Source organism: Sebastes umbrosus, chromosome 22 (assembly GCF_015220745.1).
Source record: "Sebastes umbrosus isolate fSebUmb1 chromosome 22, fSebUmb1.pri, whole genome shotgun sequence".
NCBI lineage: Eukaryota > Metazoa > Chordata > Actinopteri > Perciformes > Sebastidae > Sebastes > Sebastes umbrosus.
Window position 1 is genome coordinate 18,779,978 of NC_051290.1, and position 18,932 is coordinate 18,798,909.

Consider the following 18,932-nt stretch of genomic DNA (forward strand, 5'->3'; position numbering starts at 1 on the left):
CTGAAAAAAAGCCATTCATTTTGTAACACAGAATGCATATATCTCACAAATTAAGGATGTATAACTGTCATTAACAGCCACAGTTATGAACTTTATAAGCCAGAGACAGTAAAACCCAGACACATAGTATAATGCAATACAGAACAATGGCTCCAACACATAAATATTACATTGTTTTGTCCTGGCTTTAAACCGTTTATGGTGGCACACTGCAGTTCATTGTTTGATTATGCCTCAATGACCAGAAGCCATTTGTGTGACAAAATACTATTAATATGCTTATGAAGGGCCAAAAGGGATCAACAAATTTGAATAACACCCCCTAAAACTAATGTATTCAGCATCTTTGAAGTGTGCTCGCTATACAAAGCTGGTTAGATAAGGATTTCTCTAAGTCCAGCACGGAGTATTTTCTAATGCCGGCTTTGTTGCCGCTTCTCCAGAGTCTACTTACTTCATCAATATACCCCAAGACAATGCTGGCCTTGCACTTCTGTCCTTACAAAAATGTAGAAATTTAGACAGTAAAAAAAAAAAGAAAATGGTATGGTTGACAGTGCATGCAGACTATTTAGCCAGCTTGTCTTGGTGAAACAAGCCCACGGCTTCAACATTTCTGGAACAAGAACTGAATGAGAATGTGGTGACTGATGAGGATACGCTTGTTTCCATTGACTATTTACAACAAAAACAAGAGGAGGAAATTTACCAATTACCATTTAGTCTCAGGTCTTGTTAGCTATTATTCACAAGTAGTTCTCACGGCTTCACATGATGGATGTGATGAGAGCAACATGGTGGAACATTTAGTGCCTCACCTAAAGATACTCTAATCTGTCTGAGTAAAAGAGGCACGCAGGCTTAGCTGGTTAGCCTTATACTGATGACAACTCTGTTAGGGCCTACTGTTACATGCACTGAAGTGCATTTGAACCATAGACTGTATATAAGAAGTGGACGTAGTCACCGTGACGTCGCCCATTGGTTTGTGGACTACAGTTTTGAAGCCTTGAGTTCGGCATTTTGTCCGTCGCCATGTTGTTTTTTTGCAACCAGATGTGACACAAGAGGGTGGAGCTAAGTACAACCGAACGCTGAATAAGGCATTTTTAGGCGATTAAAATGTTACAATTAACTTTCATGAACTGTAAACACACTGTGAAAGGGTTAAAGTTGTAAGTAGAAAACACGGACAACTCCCAGACCGGACAACGCCGTGGTAACGACCTGTCAATGACAAGGTAGTCACGCCCTAAAGCATCCCCTGCTTTATGGTCTATCTGACTCTAAATGGGACAATAATTTACTAAATGAACATCATGCTGTATTGAAGAAGACTTGAAACTAGCGACTGAGACCATAAACTCATGTTTACAATGTTTACTGAGGTAATCAATAAAGTGAGAAGTAGGCTCATTTTCTCATAGACTTCTATACAATCAGACTTCTTTTTGCAACCAGAGGAGTCGCCCCCTGCTGGCTATTACAGAGAATGCAAGTTTAAGACACTTACGCATTGGCTTCACTTTTAGCCCACCTGTTTTGTACACTTAGTTTAGGAAAAAAGTGAACAAACTAAACTTTGAACTGAACTATATGATTCAAATCAGCAAAGCTGCCGCAAGCAAATCCATCCAAAATCAACAGTAGCCACCTGCAGGACTCACAAACAGTCACTACATCACCAAGCTTCCAGCAATTGGTCTCATTATTCCTCGACCGCTCAATCACACAGAGCACTCTAACAGTCCGAGATGATGTTATCCAAACATTAATATGAAATGGTCTGAGTTAGATAGTTTGATTTCATGCAGGTTTAAAAATAAACCCAACATTTTAGGTTGCCAACCACGATAGTGATGTGAAAAATAAACAGCTGTAAAATCCTGAATCTGAGCACTACATATATACAAAGATGCAGCACAAGATACGGGCCAAGCACATGTCAATAACTCTGAATTAGCTCCTACAGCGCCGCCTGGTTACGGCTGCGAACCTCATCTCAGATCTGTGTCGGGAGAAATCACTTCTCCACCCATTCTCATGCACTTGCGTCAGTTCTCCCTCGTTGGCTCGCTGATGGACTGCAAACCTCGCCATGCCAGGCACGCACGCTAAGCGCAGACACACCTACAACAAAACGCCACGCGACGCTCGGATGTGACACTATTAAAGGCACGTGGAACCTCACACACACACACACACACACACTAACTGCAAGCCATCTTCTTACTGCGAACGCAATTTTAGTGAGGGGTAATGATTTCATCACGCCATCGTAGCAGCTCATTGGAATGCCTGTCAGATCCCAATCCATTTGCGGTGATGAACCCCCCCAAAAGCAAGCACGCACACACACACACTCTTGTACGCACACTTTTCTGTATTTATCAAGCATATCATTTGTGAGGAGTATCATGTGAAAGAAAGTCTGGCAGCCTGATTCATAGCCAGATATTCATGGGGATCGTTTTAGTAGACAGCTATGGGTCTGATTCACCCGCACCCCCCCCCCCCCCCCTCCCAACCCACACACACCCAAGAGAAGCACAATGTACATCTCTGAGCAGACCATCAGTGGTTGTAAAACTGTAGAGTCGTAATGTTTCCCAGCCTTAGGGGCTTATTAGGAGGCATAAAAGCTGCATGCTACCTTCATTCATATTCTCCATAAACACCCTGCCACATCTCAGCTTCTCTTTTTTTTTTTTTTGTGTTGCTGCTGCTTTTCCGACTCTGGGCAGTCGGAAAATATAAGTCTCTGCGCCACTATTTTGTGCCGCATGATTGATTTGCAAAATAGGCCTGTACTGGAAATGTATCTGAATAAGGCTAGGATTTGCCTCTGTGTGTAAGTGCAAATTGCAGTGTCAGATCTCCGCGTGGATGTTGTTTGTCAGGCGTAAACTCGGCATGGCGGCAATTTTTATTCCTCTCTTTACACCGATGTCTGTATAATCTGCAGGAATGGGAGCGGCCGTTGATTATAGTCGAGGAGAGAGAAAGGGACTGGGCAAATTGACATTTCCAACTTGGAAATTCTGGTGAATAAAAAAAAAACCCACAGTGGGCCCCGAGATGGTTTTCAGTTATAAGAATAGAATTATTCATTCCCCTGCAACGTGCGAAAGTTCAGCGCGGGACGAATCCGCCGCAGCTCAAGTGCAGACAATTACAGGGGCCAGAGTGTGCTATTGTGGGAATCTGATTTTGAGTGAGTATTATCTGGGTTTTGAAAAACACAGCCAGGCCGCTGAGATCACACCTCTTATCTGCTGTGTGCGGCGCGGCGGTATCGAAGACAGCCTCTTTTCCCCGATTCAAATCAAACGGTTGGTTCAACTTAGAACTAGGTCGCTCGCGTCGCATGACAGCCAGAAGTTAGTTTGTGCATGTGGGTGTGTTGTGAGTTTATATCCTGGGAAAGAAATAGAGGTAAAAATGGAGGGATGTGAAAAATGGAGTTAAAAATAGGGAGAAGGGTTGGAGAGAAAGTGAGACTATTGTGTAGCTCCTCTAATGCTACAAGTCATTTGGTTACCCCTCCCCCCCCGTCTCCCCTCCTCATCCTCGCAGCACAGGAACATCTGGCTCTAAAGCAGCCCAATAAAAGGGCCACCGGGAGGACGAGGAGCGAGCGAGAGAAAAAGGTGTGAGAGAATGTGCGAAGGCTAGATAAGATAGCGGAGAGATGCAGAGATACAGAGGCCGTGGAAAAAAAGACAGTGAGACTGTAAGAGAGTTGCTCGGGGGCTGTCATAACTGCAGAACCGGGGCCCCCTTCAAATGACATCCTTCGCCAAATCATATTTCACACGCGGCGACAAAGGCCACACCGCATTTAGAGCACTCCGTCCCCTGCAGGGATGGCGACGACGGCACTCTGGATTCCGATTCTCCTTCCTCACAAAAAAAGGGCCACTTGCTCACTGTGCGTCTCCAGTTACAGTGTGTAATAAAGGATTGTGACATGCAAAAGTACTTGTAGGTTGACAATAATTCAAAAGGAACTGCATTTGCATGTATATAAAAGGTGATGGAAAAGGTTTAAAAGTCAGAACAGTCCGTGTTATACATACTGTGTGGGGATAATCCCACTTGAACTTTAAGTTTTACCCACTTTTTCCATGTACTTTAGTGTAAATTCATAAAATGCACCACAGTTGAACTGAACATATAAGCATAGCAACTTTAAAAAGAAGTAATACTATCATAAAAACACTATCATCTAGATGATAGCTTGATGGGCACTTGCCCATCAAAATGACATAATATTAAGAGAAACAGTATCCTCGCCTCCCTTTTACTGCAGTACAGCTGTGTGCAGGACCAAACGCCTTGCAAAAAAAGCATGAGTCGATGCTAGTGGCTAGGTTGCGCGGCTGACAGAATGACAGCTACTTTTGACAGCCACCTGTCAAGCAGGTGGAGTGTCGCACTCAAGTCACAGTGTGATCACTGTCATTTGCAATGCTGAGCAGGTTTATGTGAAGGTTTGTAGGTAAACCGAGCCGGCTGCTGTCAACAATTCAAACTGATTCAATAATCTCTCGGAGAAAACAACAACCGCGGGAAAATACAGAATAATGATGAGTCCAGATAAGTTTCCAAATAGCAGATAAATAGATGACAGTATCCACGAAGCTGCGTGACATCTAGTCATTTTTTTTCTCCCCCCAATTGCATCATGTGCCTGGAAATCCAACAGGCAGGAAGCAACAGATTTCATTTGCATTGGTGATCTGTGCCTCAGCAATCCCCTTCTCCTAAAGTAGGTCAGCACGAATCGGCGCCTCCGAAAATAATAACAAAAGGTGAGCCCCCTCGCTCTCTCAGGGGTGAACGCTCCGCTTTTCCGTGCGACTCAGATGCTTCCGCTGCGAAATGTGCCGCATCAGCACTCTCCAAATCTGTAGGCATTATACTGGGGCATATTAAGGCACAATATTGCATTCGGTATGCGTAGGGCGCTCGGCGTGCTATTGTAAAAAATTTTAACAAGACAATAGTGGGTACACACACGCATTGTAAATATGCAGAGTTTTTGTTAGAAAGCACTGGAGTTGAAATTGTAATGATGTTAGTGTGTGTGACGGGGGGGCTGCCGCGAAGACCGAGTGTGCCGCTATAGCCTCATCCTTTTTCATCAGTGTGTTTTCCCAACCCGAAAAGTGAGTTGAAAAACACAGTCTATTCCTTTGGGGGGTTTGGAGGGGGTGTAGCTTTGAGCAAAGTGCACTTCATCTACAAGAGTAAGTCAGGGCACTATCACCTCAACACATGCAGTACACACAAACACACAACTACACTACAGTATGTCCTCTCCTGCTCCCAGATTCACACAGAAATACACCATGTCCTTCTCGTCTTTGCTTCCGATTCTCTCTCACACACACACACACACACACACTCATGCCCTCTGTCAGTATTTGAAACAGTACATGCAATGTCCAGAGACCGAGCTTCATGCACAGTTAATGTCTCTGCTGTCCAGATGATTAACGTTACCCGATTCACATTCCCAAACGTTGCCCGAGTTCCACTCTCCTCCCGCCTCACCTTCTGTGTTGAGCTCACTCCTGGGCTTCAGGTAAAAATAGCCGCTCCGTCCTGTTCCTCGCCGGCGTCACACAACCTGCTGGGGCCTCCGCTGGGACATCAGACCTGGGCAAAATTGATTGTATTGAGAGAAAAGGCTTTGTCATAAAATACAATGCACTAGAGGATTTAAGATTTTAGAAGTATGCACATTGAGGACTATCACTTCTTATTCTAAGTATGAACTAGGCAGTAGTTCAAGCATTTCAAATTCAAACACTCACAGTGTATAAGCGCAACAGGACGTGCCTTACTCCAGCTACAAGGCTACTGTTGTCTTTGTCAACACACCATCAAACCATCTGAGAAGTAATGTGACGTAGCATTTTGGATTCTACACCATGGAGACATTGCAGATCAATTGTAAGGCTGTTACTGCCTCATAATAGCATTAGCTTGTTGCTTATAGGCCAGTTCGAGATGAACTGCACCTCGTCTGGAAAGTAGACGTGATCAGGCAGCAGCAGAAGGGGTTGGTGACAAAAAAGCCGCAGTCAAGTTGGACAGTTTTTAGCCGTTTCCGGCAGCCTTCAAAGAATTTACAGGAAGTAACAGGAACAATGACATCCTGTTAGATCCGTAGATCTGTAGGCTACTTGTAGTTTATAGACCACGTTGGGATTTATTTATATTTGTTTGTGAATATATGTGGAAATGTGCGTGTATCTGGCATTGGATTCTATCCTTTATTATTCTTATATCCTGCCTTGTAAAGCACTTTGTAATGAGCACTCGTTTTGATAAGTGCTATATAAATAACCTTAATTATTATAATAATTATTATTATCAGCCACACAAGATATGTTTGTTAACAGGTGAAACCTTCATTGCAAAACATGAGACTAATAGCCTATTTAAATATAATTATATTACAATTACACAGAAAGTTCGAACTTCGTACAACACGTGGTGTTTGCTGTCAAAACTAAGAGCCAATCAGCTCTTTGATCAGGCAACAGCCAGGCGTTTCCCATCATGCCCTGGGTCTTGCAGTCGGTGGAGAGCAACTGCGGCGCCTGGCTCTAAAAACTGCGGCCGCCTCGATCTCGTGAGGTTATCGTTGCCCACGTGTGCGTGACGTCAGAGCAAGTTGGGATCAAGTCGGACACAAATCTAACCGGCATTCATTACGCGGCGATCGATGGCCTGGCTCATCACGAACGCAAATGAACAGAACAAATTCTTACAAACAACATGTTGGCTCTAATTTGTTTTTGTTTGAAATAGTGACAGGCCTAGCATATACATATTTTTCTGTGTGCAAGAAATAGAGCTGTGTGTGAAAATGTTAATACAAAACATTTCTGGCAAGACACCAAGACATAGCTTTACACTGAACTTGTTCTTAACCTGTTCAGGACCCAATTATGTTCTAAACACAAAAATAAATATTGTAATGGTGGATTTCTACTCTAAATGCACTCATAAATCATTAGCAATAAAACTCAGATGGACTTTTTCTGAAAAGCTATAAATCTTTCATATGATATTTTGACATGTATAAATAATATAACATCTTGTGTTTACTTTAAACACAGTTTAAAAGACAAATTGTGTACTTCACCTCACCTTCTGTGTTAAAAATAGCCGCTCCATTCTGTCCCTCTCCGCCGTCACACACAACCTGCTGGGCCTCCGCTGGGACATCAGACCTGGGCAGAATTGATTGTATTGAGAGAAAAGCTTTGTCATAAAATACAATGCACTAGTGGATTTAAGATTGTAGGAGTGTGCACATTGAGAACGGCCACTTCTTATTATAAATATGAACTATAGTTCAAGCATGTGAGAAATTAAGTATTCAATTTCAAATTCAAAACGCACAGTGATTACAGTACGTGCAAAAGAACGTGCCTTACTCCAGCTACAACGCTACTGTTCTCTTTGCTGACACGAAATGGAGAAAGCGAGAGCATTGTGTTGAACAGATAACCATAACACCATCAAACCATCTGAGAAGTAATGTGACGTAGCATTTTGGATTAAAAAAATGCACAAAAAAGGTAAAGCTTTTTGTCAACTTTGTGAAAAGCATCTGCCTCATAATAACATTAGCTTGTTTCTTCTTCTTTTTTAACTATTGCCATTCACACACATCGACAGGCAACTGACAACACAAAACAAATGCACGAGTAGAGAGAATGGAACGGCCTGCCAAGAGTCCTGACCTCAACCCAATTCAACACTTGTGGGATCAGCTTGGGCGTGCTGTACGTGTTAGAGTGACCAACACAACTACGCTGGCTGACCTGCAACGAATCCTGGTTGAGGAATGGAACGCCATCCCACAGCAACGTGTGACCAGGTTGGTGACCAGCATGAGGAGGAGGTGCCAGGCTGTTGTGGCTGCGTATGGATCTTCCACCGCTCCTGAGGGTGTATTAAATGAATAAAGTGTAAAATAGCCAATATGTCTGGTTTGTTCCTTGTTACTGATAGAGAGTTCAATCATCCAATCCACCAAACAACTCAAAACAAGAGTCAACACCAACAGGAGAATACACTGTTTACCATTGGCAGAGCATTTTGGCATTTCTTGGGCGCTCCCCACATAATCAGCTGTGCTGCTCATCCCACAAATGCATGATCCTTACAAGTTGGACATCATTGTGAAGATAAATAAACAGGCTTTCCAATGATGTAAAATACAATGACCATTAGCATTGTAACAACAGAGAAATAATCCACCAAACACAAGTTTACGAACTTTTTTTTCCCAGTTTAGGTTTAAATAGTTTTTGGAAGAAGTGACAGCCCAAGTATATGCATATTGTTCTATGTACAGGAGTAAAGTGAACCCAAAAATGCTTATACACAACATTTTCTGCCAAGACACAACTTTACACTGTACCATAGCTTCTTCTCAACCTGTTCAGAACACAATTCTGTTCCATGTATAAGTAATATAACATCTTAAGTTTACTTTAAACACAGTTTAAACACAAATTATGTACTTTAACAACATGATAAATGGATTCAAATGTGCCTTACTATTCCTCCTTTCCTCAAAGGCAGCCATGTTGCTGGAAAGGGGGCGTGGTTTTACTGCAGACCACTTGAGATGACATAGAGCACTGTGATTGGCTCACAGAGATCCAATCAATTCAGTTTGTGCATTTGGGTGACAGGTGATAGTAATCATAGATCTATACATCCTAGAAAAGTTATGTCTATTGGAATAGACAGGGGATCTGAACGGGATGAAGTGTAGGCTCACGTTTTTTTCAGAATCTGTCAAAAAAAAACACACACATGTGTACATTGAAAGAGTTCATGGTAGCTGCAGATGTTCCTCCTGGAGAAGCACTCCTTACACAGCTCTGATGTACAATAGAGGATGAGGGACAAAATGCACTGTGCAAAAGGCAAAACTACACTCCGTCCAGAGTTCATCCTAAACTATTGTGAGGCTTCAGCAGTCAAATTAAGTATGGTGTCTTTCAAATTTCCGGTCTTTATACAATCTCTTTGTGCGAGGAGAAAAGAGGGAATATTCTACTAAACACACTGCAACTTAATTTTCTCTGATTCAGACAGCTGAAGCCTCATATTAGCTTCATCTGAACTTTAGATTCATGCACAGAACAAGGACGGTAGATTTTTATCTCCAATCTCTTAGACTGAAATGACATCAGGTATCAGCCAGTACGGTGAGGAGGAAAAAAAAGACCAGTAGCTCTTTCAGTGCACATATAGCATGTGAATATTGTGTTACAAAAGACATATCCTTCAGCGCAGGCATGATATTAATTAATTAACATCCACTAATTCTAAAACAGGCCCTGGTTTGGCCTGCCAACTTTTTTAGGAGTTATTGGGGGCTGCAGATGGGCGGGTTGACAGACTCTCAGTGGGATCTACAGTACAAGCATGCATAATGGATAACGGAGCTTTAACTTTTAATGAAAACTTGACATGTAATAAGAACATTCAAGCCATCGTCTTGTTAACATGTTAGCCCCAAGCACCGGATAAGGTGATATATATCAAAGTTTGTTTCTTTCAGTTTGTTTGGGAGTGTTTCTGCCCCCAGTTGTCACAGATCACTTAATACAACTTCAAGTCAGAATTTACCTTTTGACAAGTGATGCAACGCAGCTTTGGGAACGCTCCCAGAATCCTCGGTTGCCATGTCAGTGATAGGACTGGATGTGAAGTCGTTGCCCGTGGCCAGAATGCACACATTGGGGAGTGAGTGGAAGCTCTTCAGCGTGGCATCTCTCTTTATGTAATGCAATAGCATCTGCTGAAGGCGTTGACATAATCCCAAAACTGAGCTACGCGGTCGGCATGCCAACAAGTCTGCAGACAAGGGGATCTGAAATGGGAGTCTGCAGCAACAACCAAGCCAACGAGGAGAGAAAGAAGAATAACTGGTGGTTAAAAGCAGTTAGTTCAGAAAGACAGTGTTTGTTGAAGCTGGCTGTTTCAGTATGCAAAAAGAACTTGACATTTGGTCCGGATTGCTACAAACTTTATCATTTATTAAAGGGGACCTATTATGCTTGTGTGCTTGTTCCCTTTCCTTTAGTGTGTTATATTGTTTTTTGTGCATGTAAAAGGTCTACAAATTTACAAAGTACAAGCAAAAGGGAGTTACTCTTCCTGACAGAAACAGTGCTTCTGAACTGCCTGAAATGCCTTGCTTGAAGTCCCGCCTTTTCTTCTGTAACATGGTGATGTCACCAAGTAACACATTTGCATAACGGCTAGTTTGGCACGCCCTCAAACAAAGCTAGTTAGAGCGGAGCTGGAGCGGAGTCCAAAGAGTTTGGTTCAGTTGACCAATCACAACAGAGTGGGCCAGCTGACCAATCAGAGAGGAGCTCAAACAGAGCGTTTCAGACAGAGGGTGATAAGAGGTTCTGCAGTGCAGCCGGTAAGAGAAAAGTAAAGCGTTTTTTGAACATTAAAGCATGTAAACATGTTCTAGTAGAAACCCACAAAACAAGTATGCACCTGAAAATAAGCACAATAGGTCCTCTTTAATAGTGACAAAATAGAAATTTGGAATCTTGTTTATCTAACAAAACCAACATGTCTTGCTGAAACACTGCAACCCAAATGTTTGTCCTTACAAAAACAAATAGCAAATACATACATGAGGGTTTTGAAGCAAAACTTTGAATTGAACCCCTCAGTGATATCAGGATAAGCAGTAATCCAAGACCAAACAAACAACAGGGGATTTGAATAACTGACACAATATTTCAAATTAAGCCACAAAAAATCTGCGAAACAGTACCAAGCCCTATGTGAGGCCACCCACTGCGCATAAAAATCACATAAATGCACAACTAACTTAAAGGTCTTGATCATATAGAAGCTTCCTACTTGGCTATCACCTGATGTGTGAGATGAGTCATATCATGCTTCTGGATAGTTGCAAGTTAAATATGAAATTATGAAGGGCAACATTAGTTACAAGTCTGGAAGTTTGAGTATTAACTTCTCCTGTGCAGAACTGGATCGTGTGTCCTATCAGCTGTGCTGTGCTGTGCATGTGGGCATGTTGCCACTCTCCAATCAACGTTGATTGAGTCCAGGTGCAAGTTTGTCCTTCCAAGTGTTACGGAGCTGAATCAATACCAATTCATCCGCCGAATTTGTTCGAGCTCGCAACAAAAAACTCTTGAATTACAGTATGTCGCGTTTCATACCCCAAAAATGGTGTCAAATTCACAGTGCAGACACAGCGTGCTGTGCTCACATATCTGCACAGAACACTGTGTGTCCCGCGTTGTCCTTTAGCAGTGAATGTTAGATCCTGATGTCCCTTGTATCATGTGTCAGCATTCAATACAGTGTGTGCCTGGCTGCACCGGTGTCACCACAGAAAAAAAACCTGCATGCGATTGTGGAACAAGATGGTCTGCTATGAAATTGTCTTAAAAGTAAATGTCAGCAAACCTCACTTGCGAATAAAACCACACTTCTTGGAACAAGCACGTGACCAGAATTTAACATGAAAAGCTGTCAAAAGACAAATTACTCACAGCTTTAAGAATAATGCCTATATGTATTGCTGCTTTTCACAAACTGGCATACATTATGTCCAGAGACAGCTCCTATAGTTCTCGTAATACAATTGCTTCTAATCTAACATGGCGAACCGGCTTGTCACATTTAAAAATAAGCATTCATGAAATGCGAAGACTTCCCCACAAACTTCCCTTTGTCCTACAACTTATTGCCCTGTCTCTCTTTAACAAGAGGCAGGCGTGCTTGAATGGAAGAACGGTTCCGTCCTTCACACTGTCTGATTTGCTTAGGAAAGGCGCTCACGTCTAATACTAATCTGAACGACAGCAGTGGAAATCTTGGCTCAGTTTCAGAGGCTAGATTGGGCCTGGCCCAATGACCTTCTCTGGGAGAACATGGAAAGTTTGCCGGCTCAATATGTCACAGCCAGCATGAGCTTAGAGAGAGAACAAGAAAGGAGTGATTAAATGGGTTAGATCTGTGGCTGGCTTTGGTAGATGTCAGGAGGAGTGCAGCTCCGGTTGTACTCTGAGATTATCGCAAATTGTATCAGGTTGAAACTCCCTCTCATCATGGATGCATCACACTTTACAGAGCACAGAATCAGAGGGAAAAGAATAAGAGATTTCTAAATAAAATAATATTGAGGTTGGATTTTACTGGTGATTGAGCATGATTCCAGCTCTGGAGCAGGTCAATTCATTTTGTATGAGTGCAACAAGTCAATAAAGCCGGCCCAACATTATAATACATGACAAAGCTATCATTCTGTTAGGAGCCAAACTCAAGAAATTCCCTTCAGGGCGTCCCGCTGGATAAAAGCAGATCCAGTCCGCTGAAAATCACTTCTTCACCGTCATAAACAACTGATAATTCAGAAATTGGCCATTTCTTAAGGCGTAATTATAGCAACTGAAGTAAGTTTAAAGCAAATTAGCCTCACAGGAAGTTGAAACAAAGTGTTAAAACGGGGTTAATTGAATTGTAAGCCTTGTCACAGAAGATTACCAAGTCCAAGAAACACCACTTTAATTGCGTTATTACCATGTGGATTAAGGCACGGGGTATTTTTTGCCCGGTAATTATAGCTCGACTGTCCGTGCATTTTAATGCACTTTAGTCAGGACGATTTGGGCTGAAATGTTTGACAGTCCAAACAGAGGACGGTTCCATTACAAAATGATCTGTAATGCTTTGGGATAACTCTGGCATTTCAGCTGTAATGGTGCCCACAAAATGGGGATTAAAAGGATGTATGGCGATAATGAGTAATTAATTTGACAGGACATCGCCTTGCCTTGATGCTATTTATGTATCAGAGGGGAGAATCAAAGAGACTCAACATACTGTGGTCATTTCTTTTTTCATTTCTAGGTTGTATATCAGCACGGAAACTGCAACATGTAGCTTGTGTTCTCCTCTTAAAGGGCCAGTGTGTAGGATTTAGGGGGATCTATTAGCAGAAATATTCATAGTTGTAATATTCACTAATGTTTTCATTCATGTCATCAACTGAAACTATGAATCGTTGTGTTTTTGTTACCTTAGAATGAGCCCTTCATATTTATACAGGGAGCGGGTCCTTTTCACGGGTCGTGTGTAGAAGGTAACCCGCAAATTGCGAAAACTTGGAAAAACTCTTGCGAGAGTCGCTGCCCGACGACCTATACTAACCTTAACTATCTGAGGTCAATGCCTAACTTTAACCTTGCAAGAGTTTCGCAAGTTGCGTTTAACCTTCAAGCCACAACCCAGAGTCTGCCACGTTGCTTTGCCATGTTTCTACAGTAGCGCAGAACGGACAAACCTAACACCGCATGGACAAACCAAACAGAGAGGGTTTTTGTTTTTTTTCCCCCATTTTTACATTACCTGAAGGCCACTGTAGTTCTCTGACACACTTGTGAAACTGAGGTAACGTGAGCCGCCGAGTGCAAAACTGCGGTAACGCCAGCTGCCGTCTGAATTTCATCGCTCCTAAAGTAGGTGAGGCGAAGGTTCTGAAAGATACCCCGGCGTTACCACGGTTTGTACTCTGCGGCTCACGTTACCGCAGTCTTGGATTGGGTGGGGTGACCAGAGTGGTATTCAGTTGGTTGCAATTTGCAACCACACCGCTAGACGCCACCAAATCCTACACACTGGTTATTTAACAACACTTCGTCATCCAGTCGTCAGCAGCCAATGAACGGTGAATATGGCTAACGTTATACTTGATACACATCAGCATGTTAGTGTTTTCATACTAGGTACAGCTTCACAGAGCTGCTAGCGTGGCCGCAGACTCTTGTTAAATGACAAAAACACTTCTCTGCCCTGTTTTCTGTTGCTGTAACAATTGAACCTTGTGCTGCTGCAGATAGTCATTTTTCAGATGGACTGTTTTCAGAGAAGCTGTGGTCTTTAAATGGAGAGTTAATGTCACTGAAGGTGCATCTGTGCTTTGAAATGATAAGGAGCACAGACAGCATCAACCCTCCTTTTTTTGATAGTTTATTGATCTCCTGTTGCTATCCACGTTCTACACGTTGGTCACATCACAAGAAGAAGCCTTTCTCGGAGCTGCCAGGAATTCTGTCTGTTGCTCAAGGGCACTACAGGGCAGATGCTTCCAGACACTGGAATTTGATCATGGCCGTCCAATTAAGCAGTGGTCTCCCTACTTCTCACATCCATGATTTCAACAGCCAGGGAACCCGGGACGGTTGCAGAATATCATTAGCCTAATGGACGGGAGCGCAGGATGGAAAGAATGAATGATTGCATTACGGTGCCATTTGCCGCAGTCTGTACATTGACATAAATAGTGCAAACAAACAATAACTGTCCATGTGCCCATTCTACTGTATTGTGATGGCTTGCTGTGTGATACATGGGTTCATGCCGGGGTCTGAGAGAGAGGGAGAGATGCTCTCTTGCGCCCTTGTGTCAGAGTGAGTGGGCTGGGTGGGGGCTAAGTAGCTGGGAACTGGATTTAGACACAACTCCGCGATCCGCCAGGACCACTCTGCAAAAAAATACAAGGAGCAGATAAGAGAGAGAGAGAGACGGGGAGAGAGACAGTGAGAGGGAATACATAGAGAGAGAGAGAGAGAGCACTCAGCTTTTCTCTCTTTCCAAGCCATCTTGTCAAGAATGCTTGAATGGAGCCATTATGAAGCCTAGATCCAACTAGTGTGGGACAGTTTAAATAACAAGGAAAAAAATAGAGAGCTGGCCTTGTACTTTCCAAAGCAGCGGTTCCCAAACTGGGGGTCGAGGCACCCATGAGTGGTCGTCAGCTGAAATAATAAGAAAAATTCTGCAACACAAATTTGGGTTTATTTTTTTCAATAATCTTTTTTTTTTTGTTCCTGTGAAAAACTATGTATACATTACCTCTCAACGTATCCTCATATAACGGTTCGTATATCTTACGAAAAGGTATTCCTAATTTTTTGTGTGTTTTCCGACAAATGTCCAGCAACACGTGTCAATTTCTGCTTGTTACATGCATACAGTCTTTTCAAAATAAACTTGTCTTCACAGGAAACAACTTGGTTAGGTTTAGGCAATAAAACGACTTAGTTAGGTTTCAGAAAAGATCGTGGTTTGGGTTAAAATAACTATGAAGTGGCGCAACTTAAGTATAGAAGTTACGTGGCGGCAACAAAACTACTTTGTTAGGTTTAGGCAAAGATCGTGGTTTGGGTTAAAATAACTACGGAAGTGGTTTCACTTAAGTACGAAAGTTCTGTGACAAATAAATCAACGTTGACTTCTGGTTTCATACACGGTACGAACGCCTGTCTACTGGGTGAAAGTCTGGTGTTTTTTGCCCCACCATCCACCCTGACCTCCCAACATGTTTTTTGTCGCTCTTTATACTTCCTGGTTCACAATTACATGGATTACGGTGCATTACTTTTCGTAGGTTTAGCAACGAACGGTGCATGAGACCAGCCTGTATCTCTTCAGGCCTCTGAAATGGTTCAAATACAATACAAATGTCTGAGAAGAGGGAATAACTCTCTGATTAAACTGCTCATTGTTTCATTTAAAGAGGTCACAAGCAAAAAAAGATGATGAATGATGACAAAGGTGAAGTATTTAAGAGGTGTTTAGGCCTACTTCTGTGTAAACTGAATGAAGTCGTTTTGTAATTCAGGTCTCGTGCTACTTTTTATTTGCGGTACTTCTTAATCCAGTCTGTAACAGACTGTAAATGACCTATTTGTATGAAGGAAATAAGCATATTTGATTTGTCAGTATTTTGAATGGAGTCATTAAGTACTGAAGTCATGGAAATTATGCTAATTGTTATTGATGCTACACCGTGATTGCCAAATAATAACCGATGATATGCTGCTCCCATCATCACATTTACATGTTGCTCTCCACATCGGCTCGTTAGCGACGGCGCCGTGACGCCCGGGCCTATCAGGAGGATCCGCTCTCGCCACCTGCACACTGGGGAGTCTGGGAGCGAAAGGGGACGGAGGAGCGTCTGCAGGGGTGCCATCACAGCTTTTGGCCCAAAGAGCGCCGTTGCAGCCTTGTCACGTTGAGTCAGTCCCGCTCCGTCTCTTTCCTCTCTCCGTCTTCCTTTTTTTTTTTCCGGTCAGGTGAAAAAGCCCAACCGTCTGCATCCGGAGCCCTAACGCTCTCTGTCAGCTGGCTGTCCCCGCGGTCACACTGGAGATTCATCTTTCTGCTGATGTCCCTTCTGTGTGGCAGACAGTTGCCAGCCCCAGCATTCTTAAAGGCCTTCCATGGCTTCGAGGCACAGGAAGCAGGTAAGCACGTCAATGCAACACTGATCTGTTGGTAAATGATCAAAAGGCCAAATCACCAAATGATTGCCTTCTGGATCGGGTTCCTGTGCGAATCCATCAACAAAATCTATATGAACGCGCGCACATCATTACAGATACTAAAACACTGGAATCTTTTAGGTTTCCCTTTTTTTTGTTGTTCTAATTAATACGCCACGTCTTGGGCACACTTGAGGTAATTAACATTGTTTTTTGCCAGCAACACACAGCAGATGGTGATTGAAAATAGAGGGATGAGTCGCTCAATCAACCACCATTTGTCTGTAGCCATTAATTATCTCGCGAAGAATACATTCAGTCCCCAAAGTTGATAGTTTGGGGGGAAGAAGAATACTGTCCTTCTGTTCCTCATTACTCTTTAACAGCAGAAAGTGCTGAAACTAGAATGCTGGATAGGGAGATTGCGATTTTAATAGCACTGTCATTATCTTCTCCCATAAGGTGGCATACGATAAAAGGCTTGTAAGGCGGAAAAAAAAATGGCGGTAACAAAGAAGCATTTCGATAAATGGGAGCAAATGTGTAGTGGTTCATTCTGTTCGGATTCATCACTTTCTGAGATGATGGGGGACACATTTTCAGTCAAAATGATGGCACCGCAGCAGGAAATATTTATTTTTTTATGATAAAGTGAGAGCCAATTTGTCATGTGACCCCAGCCATCTGACTTAACCAATCATCCCCAGTTTGCAATCTGATTGGAATGGAAATGGAACAGCGTCTCGCCCGCAGCCATCGCAGTCATGATATCATGACGTTTCATGATGTCGCCTCTTCCTCCAGTTCTGGCAAAGTCTCGTCGGTTTCGCTTCACTTGAGCGCCTAATTCTGCCTGGCAACACGTCGATATTACACACTCAGCTTATACGAACTAAAAATAAAAGGCTACAGGAGGGACAGAGAGAGAGAGAGAGAGAGGAGTTGAGCGAAGAGAAACCTTGAAGGGACACTGGAGGCAAGACGCAGCGTCACATCCTGGCATCACTTCTTTGATGTTTTTCCGTCACCGCCAACAGCTCCCTAATCCTACGCCTATAATCTTGTTTTTATTCTCTCTGCCAGCCTTGTAGTCGGAGATAATCAGTGTCACCTAACTTTAATTATTGCGATAGAAGCGGAGATAAATGTTGTTGCTTCAGTGTCAGTTGTTCTCTATTGATACAGAAGGGGAATTTGTACTCTTGATGCATCTTGTGCTGAATTTTAAAAAAAGAGTTCTTGATAGTAAATTACTGGTAGGATCGCTCATGTTCCACCCCACAGGCTTTAATTAACTAGTCTCAGGTAGTCTAATCTTATTATCCAAGAGTGCTTTTTTCCACATCCTAACCTGCTTACTGTAGACGGGTGATATCCTCATAAAAGAGCTGCCAGAATTGTGCAGCATTTTCAAGTTGCTCTCCGCTGCTCCTCGGCCGCCAAAATACCAACCATTTACACATTCTCGTCACATAGCTGGAAACAAAGGCGGAATAGTCGGGTGCCATTTTCAGGATTTCAACAGCATCCGACACAGCGGACACAGCGAGATGCCAAATAAAATACAGCGCTACACAACTCAGCGGCAACATCTCAGTGTTTGTCCCCACAGAGAGCCCAGCCCCATCAAACCCCATTATCTCCAAGGCTACTACTTACTCCCCAACTGGAGTAGAGATAGCTGCTTATCTGCTGGTTAATAATAAAAAAGACACATAACAGATAAAAAAAAAAAAAGCCATCGTATCGTGATGGAAAGAGAGAGGTGGGAGAGGAAAAAGGCGACAGGGAGCGGGGAGATTTCCAGGGACAGTTTCATTCTGTGGAAAGGGCAAGCAGAAGGAGACCTCCCGCTGTAATGCGGCAGCCGAGCCGAAATGAAAGCCAGCCGCTCTCTTCTCCGGGGCTAAACAGCGGCCTTAATAAAAAACACAATCAGACCCCCAACCTTAAAGTTTAATGCACATTCTTCCCATATTTCTCTTCGCACCAGTAAAAAAAACAAAACGGTGGAAGCCGTGTGTTCTCCCAGGCTAAGATGTGTGTTAAAGAAAAAGGCGATAGTTATAATGAAGCCCCATTGAATATCAAGCACACCATCAACTCACTACAGCTCTCCATCGCGCTAATGAAATTGTTCCCCCCAACTTTTTAATTAACTTGCAGGCTCATGGTGTGGAGTCAAATTGTGGACACAGACAAAGACTACAGCGCTCTCTCTCCCAGGTGATATGAATATCAAAGAGGGAAGTTGCTCTGAATTAAGCCGAGTTTCTTTATTAGGGGAGAAACTTCAGAGGGAGAGACAGATGTGCTGAGGCTGGGCTCGTGTCATTTCTCCCGCGTCAGTCTGCTTTCATTCGACACTTTGATATGTAAGCGCAAAGAGGGAGGGGATGATGGATTTATTGTGAATTTACAACATGGATTGTTTTCATAACTTTTTTTTAAAAATCTTCAAAGATGTCTCGTTGATAGTAATCACAATCATTCCACGGCGCTGGGACATTCATCACACGGAAAGGGAGATAATAGGGAAGCCACTAAAAGAAAGAAAGG

General features: G+C 42.9%; 1 protein-coding gene across 3 annotated transcripts in view; it reads right to left on the bottom strand.

Moving 5' to 3' along the window:
• Positions 1-8,609, bottom strand: part of adgra3 (adhesion G protein-coupled receptor A3) — a 148,514-nt gene extending 139,905 nt beyond the window's left edge. The window contains exons 1-3 of one of the 3 annotated variants that reach the window (XM_037758705.1): positions 8,590-8,609; positions 7,168-7,250; positions 5,560-5,664 (exon numbers count right to left, since the gene is read on the bottom strand). The gene's annotated coding sequence lies outside the window, so the exon portion shown is untranslated. Of the gene's footprint in view, positions 1-5,559; positions 5,665-5,822; positions 5,840-7,167; positions 7,251-7,847; positions 7,904-8,589 lie in introns of those variants that run through there. The other 2 variants (XM_037758704.1, XM_037758706.1) reach the window with 2 other exon arrangements.
• Positions 8,610-18,932: the final 10,323 nt, after the last annotated feature.